Source organism: Equus przewalskii, chromosome 1, assembly GCF_037783145.1.
Source record: "Equus przewalskii isolate Varuska chromosome 1, EquPr2, whole genome shotgun sequence".
NCBI lineage: Eukaryota > Metazoa > Chordata > Mammalia > Perissodactyla > Equidae > Equus > Equus przewalskii.
Window position 1 is genome coordinate 155,575,441 of NC_091831.1, and position 6,888 is coordinate 155,582,328.

Genomic DNA, 6,888 nt, shown 5'->3' on the forward strand with positions numbered 1-6,888 from the left:
TAAGATGCTCTTTGTCAGTCATATTGCTGAAAAAGCCTGCTTTTTCTTCAACACGCTAATATTTCCACTTCATGATTCAGGAATGTCTATATTATTGGTATACTCTATACTCTTTCTCTCTCTCTCTTACCTGAGTGTACATTGTTTTGACTAGTTAATTCTTTGTTCTAATGCCCATGTTTTCAGCTACATTCTAGTAATGGGAAATTTTCTTTTGGACAGAAAATTAATTTCCAAAAGAACCTGTACTGAGAACAAATTCCCTGTGGACCAAAGCATGAAATATCATAATAACGAAAATATTTTAGTGTTCCCTCTTTGCTAGGCTCTCTAGTAAGCAAATTAATTCATTTCATCTTCACAACGGCATGATGAAGAAAATTCTATTATTATTTCTACTTTAAATATGAGGTAATGGAGGCATATATGAAGTCATGCAGTTGGTGGAGGCCAGGATTTGAATTCAAGCAGTCTGGTTCTTATCACTACCACATGTTGATTATTAACTACAAAATTATTTGTAATTATCTGCTACCCAATCAATTTAGTAGCCTATGTAGTGAATGATTTTGAGCCTCTTGACCCACCTCTGATTTTAATTGCAGAGTTGGTGGGCAGTCCTTGGGGGGCTCAGAATCAGTCTGTTGGCAACCTGCCCACCTCAAGCCATGTCCATGTGTCTTTCTGCTTTCTTCCTAGGGACTTCTCTGAAGTCACAGTGGCTGGCTTGGTGCACTAGGCAATGCATTTTGGAAACATGAGGCATTAAGATCCCCATGTACAACCATGGTTAGATGATATGCCGTAGCCCCATGCCATTCAGACGGACAATTCTCAGACGTTCCCATGGAATCCTCGTTGATTACAGTAGCTTCTTCTCATTCCTCATTCCTAACTCCTAAAATCACTTCCTGATAAACTACCTGCACCAGTCCTTGCCTCAGTTTCTTCTTTTGGGACAACCTCCTTTAAATCTGTTGGAAATGAATAATTTTAAACAACTTGTTACAAAAGGATTTATTACCTGATAGTTAAATTCACTCACTTTCACAGTAGAGAGATCGGTATTTTAAATTATTCACTTAATGCCACAACTAGAAGTCTGTATATTTGGGCAATGTAAAATATTAAGGTCATAAGAGCTGAAAGGCAGGGTTTATATTTGAAGTGGGAGAAGAGTAATTGTGAAAGAGGATGTGTGAAATCAGACCATTTGAAACTTCAGCAACAGATGTATTCTTGGGTGTAGCAACTTTAGGAAAATGTACATATATAAGTTGAGGATTTGGAAGTTGAACTATCCATACTTGTGTATCTCTTGGAAAGTCTTCATGTATCCCAGAGGTATAAAAACCCAGTTTGAAGACTAATTCTCTAGAACACTGTGTGCACACACACACCCCAAACCCAAACCAAAACAAACAAAACTAAACACAGGGTATTTGGGGTATAAATGGAAGAAATATAATCTATGCTCCAAGGAAAGTTGAGAAGGAGATCTGTTCTAAAAGGGCTTTGCCAAAAGTAATAGGAGGGGACTTTCATGGGGGAGTCTGCAATTTCTTTTAATTCTGATAAAGAACATGAAAATACAGAATTCACGAACATTCATTTTCAATGAATAATTATTGCATACTTTCTATGTGCTAAAAATTGTTTTAGCACTTTTATACCCATTATCTCACTAAAACCTCACACAAATTGTTCTCTAGGGTAGGAATTACCATTCTAATTTTAGTTGAAATTTACTGACATGCTAAATTCCCATAGTTGATTAATGGAAGAATCAATTTCTTATCCAGATACCTGATTTAAAGTCCCATATCCTTACAAAGATATCACAAGATTGAAAAAGAAATCTAGCTAAAAGTTGAACAGAAATACAAGGCTCCCCCCCACCACAAAATACACTTCTCTAGTACTTTGTTGACTGATGTTTTCCCTAACACTAATCCCTATCTGCCACAACCCTAGACTAAATTAGTGTGTTTTTCCTTTGTGTTTCTGTGACAAATTGTACATATATTGATTAAAACATTTATTGCATTTTATGGTGATTATTTCCTTACCTGCTTTTCTCCCCTACTAGACTGTTATTTAAGGAAAGAGACTGTGTCTGAATTATCTTCATAATTATCTTCATAATCCAGTATCAAGCACAGTGTCTAACATGGAGGAGGCAATCTGACTATTTATTGAATGAATAACTTTACAAATGAGTGAAGGTAAAAGGGTGGCCATTTCACCCATAAGACACTAAAGTAGATTATTCCACACTCCTCCTGGGCCTGCTGACAAAGACTTTTACAGAAATTTTAAACTTTTCCGGAACTTTCCAGAGAGCATTTTTCATTTCCTTATTCCTGAGACTGTAAATCAAGGGGTTGAAGAGTGGAGTCACCATTGCGTAGAATAAGGTCATGATCTTTGGCATCAAGGTAGAGTGGCTGGATCCTGGGCTCACATGCATCACCATTATGGTGCCATAGAATAGCAGCACCACAGCCAAATGGGACCCACAGGTTGAAAAGGCTTTATGCCGACTGGCTGCCACAGGCAACCGAAGCACAGCAAGTAGAACCAGGGCGTAGGAGATGAGGATGAAAAGGAAGCTAAGGAGGATGATGAGGGAGCTTAGGGTGTAGCTGGCAAGCTTGGATATGGGGGCAGGAGCACACGAAAGGGTCAGCAATGGGCCCGAGTCACATACAAAGTGGTCAATTGCATTAGGGCCACAGAAAGGTAGTTGGGAGATGAGAATAACGGGCACTAGATACCAGAGAAAGCCACAAACCCAACAGGAAATCACTAGGTTGAAACAACTTTGTCCAGTCATAATTGTGGCATAATGCAGAGGATGACAGATGGCAAAGTATCGATCAAAGGCCATTGCTGAGAGAAAGAAGCACTCAGTGGAGCCCATGGAAAAGAAAAAAATATAACTGCAGGAAACAACCAGTGAAAGAGATGGCCTTGGTCTCTGAGAGGAAATTGACCAACATGTTTGGGACAGTGGAGTTGACATACCAGATCTCTAAAAATGCGAAGTTCCCCAGCAGGAAGTACATGGGGGTATGGAGATGCTGGTTCCAACACACAGCACAGATAATGGCTCCGTTTCCCATAAGAGTCAGGAAGTAGATGACGGAGAACAATATAAACAGGACGACCTGAATCTCCTTGCTGCAGGGAAAACCCAGAAGGATGAATTCACTCACTGACTCAGAATGGGATCCTGATCCAGAGATGTTCATTTAGTCTGTAAGCTGTGATGCAATGAGACATTATCACCATGAGACCAAATCCAAACTGAGCATAACATATAAGGCCCTTCATGAGCTGGTCTTTATCTACATATTTAACCTCATCTCTTTCCCTATGTCCCCTTAAGTCCTGTGCCCCAGTAAGAATAGTTGCACTTCCACCAAATGACATGCTAGTCTCCTGTTCTCTCTATCTAAGATGTCTGTTGCTTCCTCCTTCCTTCCTTCTTTCTTTTTCTATTTTCTTATCCTTTCTGGATCCCTTCAATTCTCTTTCTCATTCTTTTTACTTATTTATTGACTCACTTTTTCCCTCCTGCATAATGCACCTGCAATGTACACTGTTCAGTGATTGCTTCCCTCATTAGGTGTTGCTGGACTCCACCATCATGTACTAAGCCTTTGTTCCGCCATAGCATCCAAAGTATGTGTGTGTAAATTTACTGTACTATGTCCTATCATAACTGGTCACTTTTCTATCTCTTTACCAGTCTGTGAGCTTCGTGAAAGCAGAGGTTGTATTTTTCATCTTTATACTGCTAATGCCTAGCATGGTGCAGTCTACTTCAGAAGCATGCCAACATATTTGCTGAATCAATACGAAACAAAAACATCACTATTTTTTAAGCTAGAAGGAATAAGAAGTAACATTCTAAAAGCTACAGTATTTTTCTACATTAAAGAATTTACACCTTATTATTCATATTATGGATTTTTTTTTTTGTCTTCATTTACCTACTAGACTATAAACCTCTGGCAATAGAGGACAAATGTTAATCATCTTGGATTGTTTTTAGTATCTAATATGCTATCTTTTAGGCAACACGTACTTTGTAATTGCTTGAATAAATCATTATTTGTGTCTCCAGTTGACTCTTAATTCAGTTAACTTTTTACCTGGAAGCCTTAATCATTCCACATATGCAAGGAAATAACCATTCCATCAGACCTTGAAGCTGGGAGGGGAGTGGAGGGGGTATATGAGAGCAAGGGCATGCCAAAAGAGGAGGTGGTAGGCCAATATGGTATGAGATTAGAGTAGCCAAATGTACCTGTTTGCTTAGGACTGTTCCAATTTTAGCTTTGAAAGTCTTGTGATTCAGGAAACCTCTCAGCTCTGGGGAAACAGGGACGGTTGGTCACCCTATATGAGATCCTGAGGTTGACCCAGCATACCTCAAAACTGCACATTCACTGGTCCCCTGGGTCCTATTGAAGTCCTTTCCTTTCTCTCAGTTGTCCAAAAAGAGAAAGAAAAGGGCCTCAATATGACCCATGAGCGTATTGAGAGGTCACATGAAAGTCCTGAGAAGACACTTTGGAACAACAGCAAGCGGGTGCACAAACTACGTTCCAAGAACTGCTTGATGCCCTGTACAGCTGAGTATGAAAATCGTCCACCGAGGCCACACCCTGGATGTATAAGCAGTGTGGAAATACATGGCCAGGGTCCTAGGGTGTGTAGATGTACCTTTAATACTCTTTTTTCCTTCAGGACTGAATTACTCAGTAATTGCAGCACTTTTGGACTCCAAAGGTTTCCTTTGAGGAACCCTGCTTTTTGCTTGCTGCTCTTGAGTCTCCTCTAGGCCACTGCTACTTTAATTCAAATTTCTCTAAAGGTATTATTAGAAGAAAAAGACTCCATTAAGTCCTTGGAAAGGGGAAACAACTGGAGAAAGCAGCCAGTGAGATAGATTGACTTGGCATTTAAGAAGAAATAGGGGCTGGTATTCTGATCCAAATTGAGTTGATTATTTTCCAAATCATTTAATGATCTATTTCTGATGATCAATCCAATAAAGAAAATATATAGCAACCTGGGGAAAACAAAGACCTAAAATAGTTTAACTTGGTTTCCTTACTTAAGGTAAAGACACACTGTATTTCGCTTTTCCCAAGGAGCCTTCTGTATTGGTATAAGTACATTTGTGTCCAGCACTTCCTTCAGAACTCTGAATTTCTCCCTGCCAATAACTTGGTTTGGCCGGGTTTCCTGCCTGGGTCTGCTTCTCTCAGCTTGCAATGATATCATGGAATCTATTTCATTAGTTAAAAGTGTTACTGTAATTTTCCCAGCTCTGGCTACGTATGAGTTAAGAAATTATATATCCATGGAAGTAAAAACAAAACAGGAAGAGCTAGCATTTTTGTAGTTTTAAAATGCATCTATGAAACATCAAACAAACTAATTTTCTTTTCCTAATTCCATAACCTACTAGGACTTCCTCATGGATGGTAATTGTTTATTGTAGCTTTTGTCTTCAATTCTGTGTCTCTCTGGAACCCTGTAAGGATGTGTAGATACAGCTCCTAAAATGGAACCAGGGAAGCAATACTTTTAATCTTGTTTAACATTATCTTCCATAGGTTATTAGTCATAATTGAACCCTTATTTTCAAAAGAGAGTACAATGTAACCTATTAGAGCTGTGAATAAGATAGAAAAATTAATGTGCTAGAAAACAAACTAATCTATACTTACCTTAATGACAAACACTGCAACTTTGCCCAGAATTGTAGCTATTTGAACTTTGTCCTTCAGATCTTTTACCAAGAACAGCAACAAAAAAATTAGGATTATTTCTAATTCTAGAGACAAAAGACTGGGGACATGATGTGATTTTTGCTTACCTGGGAGCTATGCCAGGGAGGAACCAGACCAGCTGTGTCCTTTCTTCTCAGCCTCAGTCTCAAGTGTTGATTCCCAGGACTCACGGAACAACCACCCCGCTTTTGTACAATTAACTTGGCAATGACTGCCAGGAGCCTCATCAAGGGAGATGTCTGACAGATGACGTAGATGAGACTTTGGGAGTAGTTTCTAATTTTTAATTTGGAAGAAATGATTCAAGTACCAGGTATATAAAAAATTTAATTGAGAAATGGAGTTCTGGAGAGTACTCTCTTCTCTATTTTTGGTCAGTTTCTCCATAGATTTGGCCCCTTGTGTACTTAAAAAAGTGATTTCTCATTTCAGTAGTCCTTTGGGCAGGTTAGTCTCTCAGGCTAGCATCCACCTTTGCTTTCTGTGATTAGATGCCTTCAGGAGAGGAGCTAGGAAACATAAGTAGTTATGTGAAATGAATATATGGCTTTGTCTCCTTAACTCAAAGCTAATTATGACTTATCCTTTATTTTGTAAAACCAAATTTCCTCTAGGGAAAGGTGACAGTCATATAGTCAATTCCCAGAGAGATGTAGAAAATTAAAAAAAATATACTTCTCTTTTGTAAGGAAGAAAAAAGGGACAACTTAAGAATATGAGACCTTTGTTTTTAGTGCATAAAACGAACCCATTATGGTACAATTTTGGTTTTCTTCATAATCAATGGTCTAATCTTATTAGCTCTGTACTGTCATAGCATGACGAGTTCTTTCTTAAGATTCTTGAAAATATTCCCAATGTTCTTCTAAGCTTGTGTGTATATGTGTGTATATATTATTTTTTGATGAGTATAAGGGGCGAAAATAATCATATCCAAAAATATTCCCTCTAACATGTTTCCTACATATTTCTTTAATATCTTACCATCTGAATTACTTTTTAGAGAAATTCTGGAATCAGGTGTAGTAACACACAATAATATAATCAGTCTATTAATGTCTATTTCTATTTGGTAGTG

At 38.3% G+C, this 6,888-nt stretch overlaps 1 pseudogene; it reads right to left on the bottom strand.

Annotated features, from left to right (window-relative positions):
• Window positions 1–2,266: 2,266 nt before the first annotated feature.
• LOC103559887 (olfactory receptor 11G2-like) lies at window positions 2,267–3,254 on the bottom strand (annotated as a pseudogene).
• Between the last annotated feature and the right edge of the window lie 3,634 nt (window positions 3,255–6,888).